Here is a 19,590-nt window from a genome sequence, read left to right on the forward strand (position 1 = left end):
TATAGCTCGTGCCTGGAACCTTTCATCAACTCTATCATATATCGAGGTCAGCTCACCAGTTGTAAGCACCAGAATATCTCGTGAAAATGGAGAAGCTCTCTGTTGTGTGTATGCTTTCTTTTTTCAGCAACACATAGTGCACACATATCAAGACTTTGCATGTTCCCAGTATAACCATTCCTGTGCTCATTGCTTACTGAGTAGCCAGCCACAGGAGTAGCTGAAGATCAGGTACTAAAGTAAATCACACTTCAAAAATAGCAGAACATCTGGTATGAAGACTGTTTGATCTAGCAGACTATTCATGTCTACTGATAAAATATTAACTGCAATATTTGGCTCAACAGCATTCCTCCAAAACAGAAATATTCAGAAATGAGCTGCAGTGAAGGTTTTGGGCATAGAGTCAATCACTGACAACATTGCACACAATATTTCTGGAAGTTCCTAATAATTTACTCAGAACACTGCTATGTCGACCCGCCCGCCTGAAACCGGTGATATTCAATAATAAGCTTGCCTGGATCCACCAAAGAGAATGAAATGGAGATATTCTAGATTGTATTTTTAAGCAGATTTACCAGCTAAGCATCAGCACATTGACTCCATAAGCTTAGCTGAGCCACATGAAAGACACACGCTCAAGTCCGAAACCACACACCACCACCACCTCCTCCAATTGTAATAGTACATTAATTAATGAGAGTCACAGGTGAACATCTTTGTTGAATTCAGACAGCTCATTATTGTTAATAACATTTTACTACTTTATATGAACTACAGATCCATATGGCATATCTCTCAGCCAGGTTGGATGTAAAAACTGATACAAGAAAATGATTTTTGATTTTTTTCATCCTTCTCTCAAGTATTCTCTTCTCCTTTGTAGGTATACTATCACCTCAGAGGTAATTCTATGATCACATTTAACACTAACATGTATCATTTCCCTCTGTTTACAGACGGATAAGAATACTGATTCATTAACATAATTTTTCATTTTTATTTGTTGTTGGCAAATATACTGTGTCAAAGATCAACTGTGAGGAAAAACAGATCAGTTAAAAAATAAATAAATCCCAAGGCGACACCTACAAGTGTCTTGTTTTATCCAACCCACAGTGCAAAACCCAATGCAAAACCAATAAAAAGAAAAAAGAAAAAAAAAAACTGAGAAGCTGACACACGTTCAAAAGTTACTGAAACAACTGATTATCAAAAATTGGAGTTGCTGATTGACTAAAACAACTTATTAATAAATTGACTAGCTGTTTCAGTTCCAGTGCACTCCACTGTAAACCTCATCTTTGTTCACCCAGTTCAGTAAATGTGGCCCACTCTTCTTGTGAGGAAACTTGTAATGGCCCCTGAGCAACACTGTTTCCCATTTTATTCATTAGGAAGAACAAAACAAAATATTTAACTGATTGGCATTTTAAGCCAAATAGATTAGCCCCAAGCCAAACTTTGATAGTTCAAAGAATCATGAAACTGGCAGACTTAGATCCGCCTGTAAAACCTAATACAGAATTGCTTTAGCCAAAGCTGACTGTACTATCCCTACAAGTCTATGACTCAATTTTACTGCTCTAATTGCTTTTCACTTTTGCAACGAAGGCTTCCCCGAAGCTAAGTCTTCTCCAGTCATTTAATATTCACTGCGGGCGCTGACACAAGCTCTGTTCTTTTACAAGCTCCATGCTGGTTACCTCTGAGCTCCAGTAAGACTCAAAGTGGAGAAATTCAACCTGCTTTTCTGTATGTTTAAAGAAATGGAAAGTTTTAGGTGTAAGACTGAAAACAAACAGGTCAAGTACCCTGACCTGACTTTTACTTTGCTCTCCGGGACATTCCTCCAAAATGACCTCATAGGGGACAGCGGGCCTGGAAAGCAATAAAATCTGTCTCAGTGGAGATGGCTTTTCCATCAGCTCTGCAGCTTTCATTGTTCAGGGCCCTGGTTCAAACCTGTAGTCTGGGACCCCCTGCGGCAGCTTCAAGGACAGCGGGAAAAGGTTGTAACAACTTATACTACTCAGGCATAAACTCTCGCTTTTTAGACATAAAGTCTCCATTATAGTCACTATGGGCTAACTTTATGGCAATAAGTAGCCAAAAGGTTAGCTACTGCAGGCTGGTTCGGTGCACAGCAAAAATGAGCTGATCTGAAAACACTGATGCTTCTATGTCACAAAAGAAATGGGAGAATCAAATTGAAGGAACTATTCTGAAGAAGGATTCCTAACAAAATGCTTGTTTACTTTTGTCAAAAAAAAAGCATTCAAGCAAAAATAAAAATCAAGTCCATGGCACAGAACAACATTTCTGGACCCAGCCTTTGATAAATGCTATTTAACTTTGCACAGACAGGCGAAAAATTCTGGCCTTGAGCATTTTGAAGCACTTCAAAACATATTTTCTTTTTGGCAAAAATGTATCTTTGCAATCTACTGCAAGGGGAGCCACAGCCATAACCAAAACTAATATCTTTCGAGCTTATTTTCCTGATTCCTCTCAAACAAATAGATGATAGAATTATAGAATTGTTCTTTGCATGTTTGCTTATTCTCAAACACAGTCAGTCAGTCATAAACAGCTGCTCCTGACATGTATCCAATGCAAGAGCTTAGGTCTGGTTTCAGACTGGGGGAGAGTGGTGCTGGGGTTCTTCAACTACAGGATGAAATTTGTAAAAATAATGTTTAGAAGCTGAACATGTATAATTTTTTGTTAGTTCCACTATCAATCAATAAACTGGTGTTTGGTGTGTGAGAGTGTGTGTGTGCGTGCAGGGTGAAGGTGGGGTGAGAAGTGGTGTATGTGCAGTATTTTGGAATAAGGGTTTGAAATTAATGTTTAATGGTTTCATGAACACAATTTTTTTTAAGCCAAACACATGTAGAGGAGGGTGCAGTAGTTTATTTTTTCCTGTCAGGAGCAGCTCTGTCCCTCTGCCCTGCGTGTGTCTGCAAAGCTTCCTGAACCAGGGTTTGCTTTGCTTTGCTCGGGTGATGTCAGCACATGGTGGTTTGCTTGGAAGAAGAAAGGGCATGATGCATGCAAAATTAAGGAAACATTCAGCTACAAGGATGAAATCACAAAATCACTTGGCTGAACAGTCATTCAAACAGTTCTCTCTCTCAGCAACTTCCTCTGACTCCAACTCAACATGCTGAATTGGTTAAACAGCCACAGATAGCGGCTGTCTAAAGCCAATGGTGCTGCACACACTGGAAAAACTACAAGTAATGGTTAGCAAAATGCAGCCTGATTGTTAGCTTTGTGTGCTTGGGTCCTAACCTCAAAAGGACAAAAAAGGGATTTAAGAACAATTAATAAATCAGTTTTCTGCAGATAGCTGGCAATAGGTTATTTGAATGTCTGTAAATATACTGACGATGGTTTTGTAAGGCAGTTATGATGCATACGGTGGATAACAACTCAGTTTTGTCAAAATGGGGATATTCAGTCAGATGACGACTTTGCCATGAGGTTTAATGGCACATGTCCAACATTGCCTTTGTAATATATATATATATACATAAACAGAGAGGATTCAGACTTTGGATTTCATCCAGAGTCAGTAAATTAGCAGAGCTAGCCTCGAGCCTAATCGCACTGATGATATAGCAGATGTAAACATTCAAGGTTATATGTTGACACAACACTCGACGCTGTAACAGAGTTTACATCATCTGGGAACGTTGACTGGACAGACTAGTGTAATAATGTCTGTCTGGGGCTCTGGCCTTTTAATGGCAATGCTTTGCCCAGCCAGTGGAAATAGCTGACTAAATATTGGCTCAAAGTACATGGAAGCTATGACCGACACAAACATTAGGTAACTGCGGTTCTTCTCTTTCAATTTAAGGTATTTAGACAGAGAGGTAACATTATGCAAGCATAATGCTCAGCATTTAAAATAATCTTTCAGACAGCAGGCCACCAGCTTATTTTTCTGTAATTGACTAACCCAGTCATTAAAAGACTGTGTTCCTCTTATCTACAAATAGGGCTGTAATCAAGTATGGCATCTACCATAAATAGCCGTGCAAATGAAAGCTCAGGTTTGATTAACTGTCTGACTAGAGCATTGCGCTAAACCTGTACAGAACAATAAAGCTTTTGAGTGAATACTTAGCAAATTGCTACCTTAAGATCATCCAGGCAGGGGTACAAGAACAGGGCGCTTGGAAAAGAAACCTGCCACAATGCTGTAGAGGCGTAGCTAATGTTATAAAGTTTTACTTATGAGACAATTCAATTGACAGGCACCCTATTGTTCCAAAGCGAAACTGGCTGCCAGTTCTGCAAAGGGAAACTAATAAAAATGTTTCATTTGATTGCTGTTGCCTGATGAATGTAACTTTTGAGTAGTTTCAGAAGGCATTTTATGTCCCCACACCAAGTCCTCTGCAATGACATGTGACATTTACAACGATCTGTCAAATGGACAATAATTATGACTATGTGCTCTGCCACTTGGAGGAAATTAAACACTTGGCACTATAAAGTGTGTACTGTTCACATTTATCAGCAGGGAGCTGGTTGCACACAGTGGGGTAGCATTTCAATAGTTAACAGTGACCTCAGTTTGACATCATGTCTCACTCTGATGAACACACATTGGCCTCGGGCTGCAGTGGAGAGGGCGGGGGACAATCAGGATACGTTTCCCAGGCCTTGATTCAAGTGGGGCCAAATGATCAGTTACTGTAGCAGTAAATTGCAGAAATGACACAAAGATTTGTCCATGTCTGTTCAGTTCAAATGCTTCAACGCAAACAAGAACGGAGTGTCATCTCTTTCATAAACATAGCTGCAACCGAAGAAGTGGAGGAACTAAAAGACTTAGCTTGCACGTTCAGAAATGTTTCCAAGGTAAGTTTCCAAACTAAACACACAAAGACCGCTGGTGTCCAAAGTGCAGGACTGGTTGTCTGTACTGTACAGTCAGACTACAACAAAGAGCCTGCAAATGCTCAGCCAAATCATGAGCTCAACACTGGCCTCTGAGAGCAGCCTGCGCCGAGAGGATACTAAGTGTATACATGTGTTTGTTCAGAAGTGTGGGGTTATTAAACTTGTCTCGTTTTCTGATGTGGTTCAGGAAATGGCTCACTGCTCCACTTAAGCCATGTTTAGGTTATAGCAGTAAACATTTTGTAGCCAGATTTCTCCATGCTATAAGACTCATGGTACAAGACCCTTATAAAGAGTCAGACGGCATGTACTCACCATAAAACTTTCACATTACGTCACTGCAAGCTGCTGAAACCAATAAACTTCAGGAGGATATCACCATCTCTCCATCAACAGATCATTTCTGAAAGCTTCATGATATGAAACCATGATTTACGTCTCAAGCAGACATTTTTTCTCTAAATTACAGACCTGTGAAAAATGGAAATGATGCTCTAGCTTGGCAGTTGAACTCAGGCACAACACAATTTGCAACACATTATCTCATGTGCAGTGGAAAAAGCAATTCCCGCTCTGCAGTTCCTTTGGTTTTCTCCTGTGAAATTGGGGTCTGTCTTTAGAGTAAGGGCAAGGAGCATGCTTTAATCTGGAAAATATTACAGGGGGTGGAAGAACATGGGAAACAATAACACTAGGAGGAATCCTCTTCCATCCTCTGGGCTCTGTGAGTTGAAGATATGCTTCAGTCTGCAATTTTAGCTCACCACAACTACCCGCTTGGCCCCCTTCCTTTGCTACTCTTTTTCCACCTCCCTCTAAAGTGGGCTTTTGTCTTGGCTGTTTCATGACGTTGAATGGCTGGAAAGCAGCTCAGGAAGACAACAACTCCCTCAGGTAACAGTTGGGGTAAAGTTTGCCGGCACTACAACAAGTTGGACTCAATCCAGATCATTTTAAAAGATGAATGTTTGGTCAACTTTGAGCTTCAGGTGACTTGACCATGCCTCTGTCAGTAGAGTCATAATAGATGACACTGGTGTGTTATGAGGTCTTGCTGCTCTTCGTGGAAACCTTCCCTTGTTCGGTTAAGGACTTCCTCTTCACACATGGAGAAGTAATCAAAACATGGAGGCAAATGGAGCAAGTAGGTCTTCCTTCAAAGCAGAATGATTCCCTTCTGTTTTTGACATTGAGACAGCCAAAGTCTTCCGGCAACTGATTAACTACTGTTTTCACAGAGGAAACCATAACAAATGATTTGTATGCTGTTGTCTAACAAAAATCACCACAGGGACAGTATACGGAAAATCTAATCTACATTTGCTTCCTGCTGGGATGAGTTGTGGAAAATACCTCATAAAAAGGTGATGCTACTGAGAAAAGATGTAATATAAAACAGCTGAAAACAGTTCTCTTTTTGACTTCTTCAGGTAAGTTATTGACTAGCTGGGATGTTATATGTAGATGTGGTGCACTCATGAATTTACAGGATTTAGCAGAGGTGATTTATTCTGCAAATCTGCGTGTGAGGAAAGTGATAATACATATGTGGGCCTGGTTTTGGCAGGTGTGTTTTGAGAAGCTACTGTATACTGAAAGGTGGCAGAAAAGTCCTTAAACACAACTTGGGCTGTTTATTTGACCTAGAATGATCCAAGACAAACAGTCTGCAGCTTCAAAGTATAGCTATGCTGACTGTGTGGTCCGTTTCCATCTATGGGTCCATATTGTACTCATAAAGACTCACATACCAGCTTCTAATGCACACTGAACACAAAGATAAACAAACATGCCCTGCTGTTATTGGCATAATGGCCTACTCAATATAATCACTCATCACTCCATAGCATGACATCCTGTACTGCCCGATCCACAGATCATGACGGTATCTATGTGTAGAAGGTCTGACACAGGAATACTGTGGGTCATCTGTTAGTTATAAAGTAATCTTTATCAAACATGTGTCAAGTATGGTCTTAATGTAAAAAGAAAGTAGCTATATCAAAATGTCAGTGCACAAAATTATATATATATATATCCTATTAGATATTTATGTGAAATTTAAGCATATGAATTTTCAAGTTATAGCAAAAAACATGTTTTATGAGGTCACATGACCTTGACCTTTGACTTCAACCCCCAGATTCTAATCAGTTCATTTTTGAGTTCAAGTGGACATTTGTGCCAAATTTTAGGAAATTCCCTCAATACCATCTTCAGATATTGCATTCACGAAAAAGAGACGGATGCAAGTGCACAGTGAACTTAACCTTTAAACACCAAAGACTAATCAGGTCATTGTTGAGTCCAAATGGATGTTTGTATTAAATTTGACAAACTTCCCTCAAGGTGTTCTTGCAATAACGGCTTTACAAGAATGAGACAAATGCAAGGTCACCAGGACCTTGACCTTTGACCACCAAAATCTAATCAGTTCATCCTTGAGTTTACTTGAATGTTCATGAGATAAGAAATTTACAAGAATGAGATGGATGCAAGGTCACAATGACCTTGACTTTTGACCTCAGACTCGATGAAATGACTAAATGTTGTTTGTCAAACTGAATGTTTGTGCCAATTTTTTAAAATAATTTTTAAAAAACTCAAAATGCATTCTTAAGATACCATGTTCACAAGAATGATGTATGGCATTCTTAAGATACTTGACCTTCGACCTATGACCAGCACAATGTAACCACTATATCCTTACGTCCGAATAGACATTTATGCCAAATCAAAAGAAATTCCCTCAAAACATTCTTGAGATTTTGTGTTTACAACTGATATAAACATCATAATGCCTCCTGTCTCAGCTACAGCTGGCCCGGGGGCAAAGAAATGAAATTATACTGATAACGAGTCCAATATGAGTTCTTGGCATGAAAAAAGGTAATATTTTAGTACTGCTGTTGTGAACTTCCTGTTGGTTTCCTCGCACAGGAAATGATCAACCAGCAGTTCTCTGACAGGCCTCTGACAGGCACACTATAACAGGACTGGGCAATATGATGGTATATACCACATGTTTGTAAACTGGTTAAGATATGGCAATACCATTTGTACCACAGGAGCTTTTTGGGGCTGGACTGCCGTGTTTTTTTGTGATTCTTGCATGATCTTGTGAATCCAGCTGCCACGCAAAGTGGCAAAGAGGAGGAGAGTGAAGTTGGTAATACAGTAACCATTGTTCTCAGGAACAAAAAAAGGCCTCTGTTCTGAAAGACTTAAGTTTTACTGTTTTTAGTCTCATGTGAGGCAGTTGTTGTTTTGTTAGTCAGTTCCAGGCAGTTCCAAATAAAAGAAAATAATCAAATGTGCTGTAGTATGGTTATTTTAAAACATTTTTTTAAATTGAATTTACAGAGCAATTATTGTATTGTGATGTATACCATAACTGTGACAGAAGATTTTGGCCATATTGCCCAAACCTACAATGATGAGATTATCTGCACCAGAATTTCTCAGTTTGGGAGATCCTATTAAACACCATTCAAATTTTTTGGGCATGATTTCTTCCACATGATGCTTTTCTAATGCTAGGAAGTCCGGTGTCAGGCAGAATAGTAACAGTGCTTTAAGTTGGACTGGGCTGCGGGTGTGGGGTTTCACTTCTGCCATCAGTAACTCCATAAACAGCAGGGATATGAGCTATGGTCTACCGTGAGCCAGGGTGCCATTCTGATCATTCCCCAGGCTGTCTTTTCCCGAGGACATCAGTCATTAAAGCTTGCAGACCTGAACCTAAATACACAGCTACAGAATGCATTTTTTTCACAACCCAGCGTCAACACATGTTTAACATGTTATATTTCATTTCGGTAATGCAAACAAAAACCAAGAGGTCAGTTTACAATAGGCTAAATGTTCATATTACAATGGATGTTATATGAGGCCTTCTGTTGCTCAAATTGTGCAGACATGACCTCCGTTTCCTGTGCAGCGCTTACTAATGCAAAATCCACAGCTTGCCAGTCACTTTTTAATGGTGTGTTTTATGTGATCCCAATCAACCTGTTAAATATCATGTGAACCATGTTATATCTGCCAGGTGCTTGCATTCAGGTGTTCAACAACACTGGAAAATAGATGACATGAAAAAGACCAATAAAACAACCCAGCAAGGTGTAAATGATGGAGGCCAGGCATAAAATACACTGTTATTGTTAGCAGCCTGGACATGTTGTTAGTCAACACACATGCTTTTAATAGATAGAGATGGAAATGCAGATGGAAATGCAAGTTCTAATTTTGCTTTAGTTGTATTTAATCACAATATTTTCATCCGACGGTGTATTATTTTCCTTGCATAATTATTATCGTATATTATATTAAGTTGGGTATCATGGAATTTGCCCTCATTTACCACTGGTATTTAGCCTTTTGCCAGCTGCTTGAGGTCAACTATCCACAGTTGTTAACATGTAAATTTCTTTTTTCACAAGCTGTCAAGGCCAACCAAAAATCTTGCATTAGTCCTGGTCTGTGAGGAGGCAGGACCTCACAATGATGAGAAATTTTCTGTAGACCGTATTATTTGGAAACAAGTCACTGTTTCAGCTAGTATTCAGTCCTCTGATTGCTTAACAAAGAAAGTTTTTGAAAATGGAGCAGCTGTTCTGGAGGCAACACCTTACTAAGAGACGTTATGTTGATTTTCTCTGTTGTCATCTGGTCTCAATACACCAATAAGCCAATGAATAATATAAAACAGTATGTTCTATCTTTTAATTTGAATGGTTTAGAGCCCATTAGCAGAGTTACTAATTAGCCTAATAAATTTGAATTCTTGGCTAAATTAGTCCAATACTTATGGTAGAGTCAAGCAAGCACACATGCTTTTTTGAAACGCAGGGAGGGAAAAGGCCACACATGACTGAATTTTCGTCACATAAACTGGAGCGAGTACTCCCTGGGAGTTTCAGGTCAATGGCTTAAACTTGGTAACTGGCTCATTAAGTGAGCAGTTTGTAATAAAATGCAAAGACGGATAAAATTGAAAACAAAAGACACAGTTCATGGGTCAGTTTAGATTTGGCTGTTTTGCTTGTTTGTTTCATAAAATACGCTCTTGGAAGTCAGTAAACAGGTTTTGATGAAGGCAACACAAAAGATGCATCCCAGCATGCTGTTCATTAAAAATTATACTGATTGGGGTGCTATTATTTCAAGTCAAAAAGGGAGGCCTAATTGGTGCAGAGACTGACTTGTTTATTCATTATGTGTTTGGGATGCTTACAACTGCATTTGATTTGTGGGATATTAATTAGGGTCTGGTATTGCTTGAAAAATTACGTTACTAGTACCAATCCCAGCGCCAGTCCAAGTACCCTTAAAGCAATGCAGACACCAATTGAGTACTTCATTCGATACCCATTATGTTAATGGACTGGCTTTCAGTAGACCACAAAACTATGTCCCAGGCTTTTATTTGCATCAATCACTGAGCTCAGCAGGCGTATGGACAGGCATCTAAATGCAACAGGCCTTTAATTCTTTCACACAAAAATTAGGCTATTGAATAAGGAATCTTTCATTTGATGTAGCTACGGTAGACAGCACATCAGAGACAGACAGACGCACAGAGAGGGAGTTACAATCCTTGTTTTATGGCACCCGGCACACTGACACAGCACCTCTCCTAATCCTCTAAAAACAATATTTACAGTCTGAAATAATTTTGCTGGAAAACCATTTTGGCTCTCTAGACCAGGGGACCCTTATGGACTAAAGGAATAAATATTTGAGGAGTGGACAGATGTTCGGACTTTCTGACTACTTCAGAGGTAGGGAATAATGTTTTTTGCCTTTTCTTTTATAACGATGCTTTTAAATCTGAATGACTCTTGATTCTTTGGTGCTCATAGCGCCAGTAAAATGAAACGAACAACTGAGCTAACCGAGGCAGCAGAGCTAACCATATGTAGCTTTTCCATATTTACACAAGTTCAACATTTATATTTGTATGCGCAGTCTTAACAGCCACCTAATATTAGGTAAAGCAGGTAGCCAACAACCCAGTGAGCTTTATGAGGTTTTTTTATCCAAAGATCTTCCATAAAAATGAAATGCTTTGCAGCGTCAATGGTAACCAGACCTAGAGTCTAACTGAGACCTATGTTTGACAATTCACCAGACCCCCGGTGCAAAAAGGTCAAATGCGGGTATTTTTTGACTAGAACAATTCAATACTACTCAGTACTGGGTTATTTAGTTCAATATCTTAATGGTATGGAGTACCAACACCCAGCTCTAATATCTGAGATGCATAATAATATACTTCATCGGTGTCTGCAGATATTGGCTATAAAATAAAACATCGGAATCTGACAACATGCTGATTTCTGCTGATATCACAAACTGATATTTTTCTTATTTTGCACAATGAAGGAAAATTCCATACAATGAAAAGCTCTGTATTTTATGTCTCCATCTGCTGATGGGCCATCATGATAAGAGTATGAATAATATGATAATTCCACTACAGAAGAGACTCGGTGATCGCGAAAATTAGATAGATAGGGGATAGATATCAACATCAGTTACCGGCCAAATGAGTTGTTATATATCGTTTATCAGCAAAAAAACAAATATTGTGCATCCACACGTAATGTATATCCTAGGTGTCCTCAAAAACAGAATTTTGTTATTGTATTAAGCACACATTTAGGTTTGTACCTGTTAACTTATTTAGGTCTGTAATAGCAGGTTTATTTCTCAAAGTCTAAACAGTTACTTCCAAAAGTAAGTAAGTTTTCACAAGCTTATTTTCAGAAAGAGAGAACAAGTTAACCAAAGTTTGTAGACTTTGGGAGACGTGGCTAAAGTGGCTTTCAATATTTACATTTTTTCTTCCAGTACCGGAGCTCTACAAGGCTTCAAATCAACAGACCCACACTTCCTCCCAGTCAAGCATCAGTGTTTAAGGATTGCTCTGTGTCCAACAAACCACAAAGACAGCCCAACTCCAGATCAGGGTCAGACCTGTATGTGTAACGCTGGACGCTCAGTGAAGAAGGGGTGACAGAAGGACAAGTAAGGCTGACCACAGAACAAATACTGTCTGAGCTGTGTATTGTGCCGGCATCTACCGTACGTGTATGCCTGGACGCACAAATGTTGTAGGTCATCAGCTGGGTTTGGTTTGAGAGCAGTTTCTGAAAGTGTTGGCCCCAAATTTGGTTAACCCAAGACTATTTTTTAAGGGACATGATTTTCAGTTCTGCTTCTTTGATTCCTGAGAGTGAAGTCTGGATACACTTTATATTAAAGTACCTTATGGGTATACAAGTGTAACTTCACTAAAAACAGTAGTCCTTAGGGGTGGGAGAAAAGAACTGATTCTTAGATGCATTGCGATGTGGTACAAATGTGAAAAAAAGCTTTTCTAAATGTTAGTTGATATAGTGTTTACAGAACAATAAAGACGGAAATTAACATTGAAGACAGTGTTGCACCCGGACAGTCGATAGCGCTCACAGGCTAATATTAGCCATCAGTGATAGCCAACCTATCACTGATCTTTACAGTCTTTTTTTAAGTCTTTGGTTGCAACCATGTTTGAATTCAATGTTCAAATAACTATATTTGCTAGATGAAGTATATTGTGAATACTTTCTAAGCCACTACCCAAATATCAGAGCCAAACTGCAATTATCATTAAAGTTAACAGGACCAGCTAGTAAACAGGCACTGCAGCATAAAACCAACTCTGTGGTAGAGAAGATAATTTTGCCCAGCGTTTTTCACCTCAAAAAACTGTGCCTGGCCAGCTTAGCGTCTTGGCTTCCCTATGAGCTATTCATGCAGAAGAGAGGCTGCTCTTCACTGCTGGAGACATAACAATAACAAATATTGAACGGAAAGAGTGAAAATTGTGCCCCCTTCGATTTTGATTTGAATCGGACACTTGCAAGGTTCCAAAACACCCCTTTTAGTCATACAGCAAAATTTCATTACTGCACAAAAGCAGGCACATCGTTTGTGGTACCCAACATCTTTCTAACACAAACTGGCAAAAAAGAGGGAGTGTCATTTTAGCACAGCTATATTGTACTTCCTTTTGGTTTCCTCACACAGGAATTGCTGAAACAAAACTTCCCCAACAGGCCAAAGACTCGAGTGTCAGGCAGAATAGTATCATTGTTTAAAGTCATGCTGAGCAGGGGGAGTTTGAGATGTCACTGCTGCCATCAGTAATTCCATAAACAGCAGGGATATGAGCTATGGTCTACCTTGAGCCAGGGTGCCGTTCCGATCATTCCCCAGACGGTTCTTTCCCCGGGACATTAGTCATTAAAACTAGCAGACCTGAACCTAAATACACCGCTACAGAAAACACTGTGTTCTCCACAGTCCTGCGGCTTCAACCAGAGAGAAACAAGCTGCGATTCCTGCTTTACTCCATGTCATACCTGACTTGGAGGCTGACTAGTTCAAAAATAATTCTGTTGCCAAATAAATGTCCTGTACGGTTTAACAGAGCCAAGATGATGACATTTAAAGAGTGATCAGTGCGGCTATTAAACAAACCTGTCACATAAACATGTGGGATGACCAAATTAACATGACTGGTATCCAAGATTCAGAATTTGCTCCAAGATGCTAAAAATTCACTGTTGTGTACATGCTTACCTCAAAACCAAAACACAGGAACACTGGATGCTAACTAGATAGTACACCAGTATTATGTCTTTGGGTGCCCCATTAAAGTCGGCGATTCAAATCATCAGTCAGAGACCTTCAGTCGACTGAGACTGCTTCAATTCGAACAGTCAGGGGTTTTTTTCTGTGTAGTGAATTTCTGGGGACATATTGGTCCAAGGGTTTTGCTGCGGAGTGAGTGCTCTTGACTTTCACAGACATGCAGGCAACGGCACAGACAAGGAGAGAGGAGAGACCTTCTGCTTAGAGGTGGTGAATTTACAGCCCACAGCAGCTTCATACAATACAGTCTCTGGCTTTTGTTTGACATCTCTTGTTGGCAAAAAATGTAGTTGCACATTTACAACCTGTCATTTATATTGTTAGCCTGTTTACAATATTACGTGGATGCCACTGTCACACTGAACGTCCCGTGGAGCCCCTTAAAACTTGAACTTTGTATGGAAAACAAACAAATTGTTAAGTATTCGAATTGAACAGCCAAATCCAATTCAACTGGCATAATGCTGGGTCTGGCACAGCCCTAATTATATTATATGTGTCATATACTGTTTTTGACAGTTTTGTAAGAATATTGTTGTATTTGCACGAGCAATGGTCATTTGGCTGTGAAAGTAGGTCAAATATGCTACTGACATAATCCACACAGAGTCATAAACTTCACTGAGAGCCAAGCTTTATGAAACCTTAACACCACTACTGGCAGCCTCCCCCGATGACAGAACTATATGTGTTTACCATGAAAACGTCAGGACTCACAACTCTGTCCTCCTGAGTCTGACAGGCCATTACACTGCTCCCTTGAAACTTACACACATATACTACCCATATAGACCAACTGCCATTGCTTTTCACCAGCACGTTTGGTCACACGTCATTATATTTTCAGGTTGTTCTTATATGGCACAGGCCTATATTTGTTGTTCAGTCCTGCTTCCATGGATCCCAAATCACAACAGCTGTTAAAATGCTGTTACAAACTGAGTGTGTTCCTCTGGATTCTTTCCAAATGATGTAAAGACGGCCCTCTTGTAAAACATGTCTGGAAACCATACGTGAAAGCTTTAGCACTCGTGAGGAATAGGTACTGTAACCTTGAGCTTTAAATTCCATGCTACAAGGCATGATGTCAGTCTTAATGTATGTAGGATACTAAACTTTTTTAGGGTTGAAAGATTGTTAAAAACAGGCTGCAAAGGGGATGAACAACAAGGAAATTTACTAACTTCTGAACTGAATTGAACACAAATAAAAAAAAAAGTTGGCCACTTGCTGCATATGCGGCCATATCCCCTGATGATATTTGCAGCTCCAGCATTGTTAGCGATGTACTGTCAAGTTCCTGCATGAGTTATGTTGAGTGATTTTTAGACAAGGCCACACAGGCCGCTCATGCTTTCAACATCAAACTAATGAAGTCTGAATGAAATCCCTCTCCTCTGAATTCTCACACGTTCCATATATACTGGTCTCATTTGGTGGTTTCTGCAACAGTTGGGGTGAGCTTGACAAAATCCGGAGCCAGTCCCATTCTTTCCACTCAGATCATAAAATCTCTAAATTTTCCTCCCAACAGAATGGTCCTTGTAGGTCTATCCACCAGGCACAGAGTCCTACACAGCAAAGCCATGGAATAATTAAGCAAACTCTTTCCACACCACATCACAGAGGAAAAACATTAATATTTCTATTTTGATAAATGTGTTACATTACAATCCTATTCATACTATAGCCATAAAGAATAAACATGGCAAAAAAGCCCCATTACAGCTACAATTTACTAAAGTAAATTCTCAGTTGTAAAAGGACCGTCAATCAGAAATGCACAACAAACAGCGAGCAACAGTAGACCAGGGGTGCCAAGGTCGATACAGGTCACCAGAGAGCCATCCATCATAGCTGGTAGACAGGAACACATGCTGGCCTTGTTCATACCAATGTTTAAACAAAGCTCACTGTGGTGGGTTCAAACAACATGCTGCTCATACTGGGCACATATTACGAGCAAAACATAACCATCATTACACGTGACTCCACTGATGAAAAATACGTCACGGATCAAATGGAATATTGTGGAACATTTTCCAGAAACGGTATCAGCAGTATTGAGTTATAGTTTGTATTGAAAGAACAGATTTTTGACTTTCAGCCGTCATTATCAACCAAGGTTTAAGTAACCAACTGCATTTACATCTCACTTGTGGCTTTTTCAGTGTATCAGTTATTTTTGCTTTATTTTTCTTTTTTCAAATGAAACTACATCAAGTACAACGTGTCATCCCTCTAAAAGTATTTGACCCTTGACAGCTGTCCGATAACAGCCAGTCAGTGAACAAAAACATTAGGGTTGCCCCCTGAAAGTCAAAGATTTGAATCATCAGTCAGATAGCCCTCGGTGGACTGAGATTAATAAGTCGAGCAGTCCGGGTTTTTTGTTTTAGTTTGCTTTTTGTTTATTTTTTGCCATCAGCTGATGTTATAAGGCTTTTAATTGTGAAATATTTGCAGGACTGTGTTGTTGACTGTAAAGTTGCTTGCAGGGCTTCATAAATGAGTGGAATATCAGCTTTTAATTGTGGAAATACAGTACTCATATCAGCGCCGCAGCAACAATGCTGTGCGAACACCACAAGCTTGCCAGGCGCAGCAGTTCGGCAAAGTGGCAGTCACGTGTTGCTCACGCATGCAGTGTGTCTCAGGCTTGAGTGAGACGGAAGCAGCTGCCCAGAGTGGCTTTGTCCAGACAGGCTGGTAGATAACATTATGTTCTGCCTCCTACTTAGAAGTGGTAAATATACAGCTTGCTTTTCTTTTTTTTCCCTGTTTACTATATTAAGTGAATGTTGCAGTCACCCTGAAGGTCCTGTGAATTACTTGCCCCTTTTCTAATCAAAGCCTATATGTAAAAAAGGAACAACTAGTCAATTAAACAGCCAACAGACTGGCATATCATTTTCCTATTAAAACAATCAAGTGCATCACTGTTCACTCTTATTGTTACCATTTCTTTTGCCTAAATATATAAATAGCTTTATTTATTGGATTTGTTTATTTTATTTAGAAGTTTTCATACTTTTAATTTGCTGAAAAAAATTAGCTCATGAAAAAAGCCTTTGCTGTATATCTGGTATTCTAAAGTGCTCCTACTTTATTTGCAAGCAATTACATGTGTTTTCTACCCCACATTATTTCAGCAGAGTAGGGAACTGAAGTACTTTTTCAATCACAACCGTCATAATGAACACCATGAGCACTGGAACAGATCATAAGTTGCAGGTTACACTGCCTTTTTTTAAAAAACATTTTAATATTTAAAACACTTGAATACAAATTTAAAAAGCTGTGCTGATCTAAAAAAGCTGTGTTTGATGTACAAAAGTGCTGCAGGCTCACTGCTTTCTTCACGTTCTCATATCTGCGTGAGCCTGTTTTGTTTAAACTCCCAAGCAACTCAAGCATGATACATAAAACAGTTCACTAATTTAGCAGCTGTTGCCTGCATGTGACTATTGCGTTTCTTGAATCTTAATTTTTATTGAATCTGACATGTACTTGACAATTAAGCCTGTTTATCACTGAATGGATAACAGCAAAATTTATCAAAGTAGTTGGTATTGTTTATAAACAATTATCCTGTCTTGAACACTGCATTTTTATTTAACTGGTCACTAATTGTAGTCATATACAGAAGCTTTCCTCCCGCTAATCCCAGATGAACTGGTACAGAGAACTCTCTCAACATGCTCATTCATATACCAACATAGAAGCCCATCTGTGAAACATTTCCAACGTGAAGCTACTTTCCATGATCCTCTCCCTCGTGGTGCTTGCAGCTTTAAAATGCATTGATTGGTTACTATTTCAATATGGGGCTAACATTTTCCCCCTGACATTTTTATGATCCGTTGTTCCTCCACCTGCTGAGGATTAGAGATGGAAAGAGAACTAATCACTGCACCAACACCGTGGTTTTGGATGACGTCCAATGAATCACTCAAAGCACTCAACATTGAAAAGCAGCTCAGCTTCCCCGCCACTGAGTAAGACTGCTGTTCACCAGTTTGCCACAAAGTCAGCTGCAGTTTTCATTTAGGAGAGGAAAAAGAAGAAGATGGGTATAAACAATATAATAATACCAGCTCAGCATAACATGTGACGCATGAATCACATTTTCTTTGATCAAAAATCTCTTTAAGGGATTAACGTGTCAAACGTGTGTCCGCTCCTTCAGTCTGGCTTAATCTTGGTTGTTATGAAATGAATTTGTCCACTTCTTGCTGGTCCAATGTCTCCTGCCAGGAACTTTGTCTCATAAAGCCAGTTGTACATTCTCACTGTGTCATCGGGGGAAACATTTAAACGCTTCCATTCACTCAAGGAAGAAACTGAACAGACCGTGGAGGAAATCAGTGGCTGTCTGCCTTTAAATACCGAACCACTCGTGATCTGAGCGAGGAAATCATACATGAATGTGAAACTAATATAATCCTTAATGCAAAATACACAAGGACACTGATGACATTCTTCATTATAGATATTTCATTCTTCGAAAACTACCGTAACTTGTTGCTTTGAGTTAAAGCAAGTAAGAAAAAATTATTTAGATAGCGCCTTCGGCAGACACCAGTCACAAAGTGCTTCACAAACACAAAAAATAAAAGCAAATAAGTCAAAATAAAACATCCAGCGTGTAGGATGTAGGCGGATATATTGGCAGTAATTGAATATATGTTTTCTTTAGTGTATAATCACCTGATGATAAGAATTGGCATGTCCTATAATTGTTACCCTACAATGTGCCGTTTATATCTACACAGGGAGCAGGTCTTTGTCCATGGAGCTCAGTATGTAAACAAACCCATACAAATCCAACACTAGGAGGAACAGCTCTTGGCCCATGTAGGGTCAGCCTTGCCCTGATGGCAGCTCTCCTCCCTCTCTTTGTCTGGCGCTTTCGGTTTTGTTTCTCCCCTCTAGCAAAAAAGTAGCAAGGATTTGAGGAGTTACAGGCTGCTGCATCTACATGTGCTGACGTCGTCCTCTCTCAGGAGATACTAGATACGGCCATCCGCGTTTTCGCTTTTTTATGTAAGTCACCATAGTTAGTAGTCCCTTTGCAATGAGAGAAAAACACAGATTTTTTTAGATGAAACTGCTTTTTCAGTGTTTTTGCATGTTTAAATCACCAGGAGAGACAATAGATAATTATGCTGCCAGTAACAGCCTCCTACACAATACACTAAGGGAATTCTAACTGGGAGATGTTTCAGCTGGTGGCAATCTACAATCCCCACCGCAAGATACCACAAAATCCCCCTAAATCTTTACACACTGTTCCTTTAAGGTGGTTGCATCTTTGTAGTACAATATTTTCCTTCACGTGCAACTAAATTATCCCCCACGGACATTACAGCAACTGACATCAGAAAGGTTAAATGCTACCTACTGCAAATAGCTTTTCCAGTCTTACTACATTTGGTTAACAGTGCATGGGAACATTTCCCCAAAGCTGAAGTATGACTGTTTTATGAGATTCCTTGATAGAAAACACATGAATTCAAACTGTACAAGAGCATGATTTCAGCGTCGCACTGTGGCCAGTATTTAATCTATAGGCTTAAAGGGAATGGCGGATGGAAATGTAGAACAATACAATGGAAAACGCTGATTGTACAGTATACAATCAGTAGAAGCACGTGAATAGTTGCACACGAAGTAGAAAACAAATTGCCTTTTAAACAGGTACCACAGCTCATGTAGCCACCTGATATTTAAAGCCTAAATTAAAGCGATGTAGCTGTTCTTTGGCACATGTGAGAGACATGCAACTTTTTCAGATTAATTGTTAATTTTTTACCCCTTCCTTTCCTATTTTATATGCATCCCAACAATTTTAGAGTTTATAGTTGACACACATAAAAGTTAGTCACCATCTGTAACATATTAAATGTTTATACTTTCAAAGGGGAGAATCACACATCTTATGTTGTAAAACAAACTGCACCG

The sequence above is a fragment of the Plectropomus leopardus genome, chromosome 6 (assembly GCF_008729295.1).
Source record: "Plectropomus leopardus isolate mb chromosome 6, YSFRI_Pleo_2.0, whole genome shotgun sequence".
Lineage (NCBI taxonomy): Eukaryota > Metazoa > Chordata > Actinopteri > Perciformes > Serranidae > Plectropomus > Plectropomus leopardus.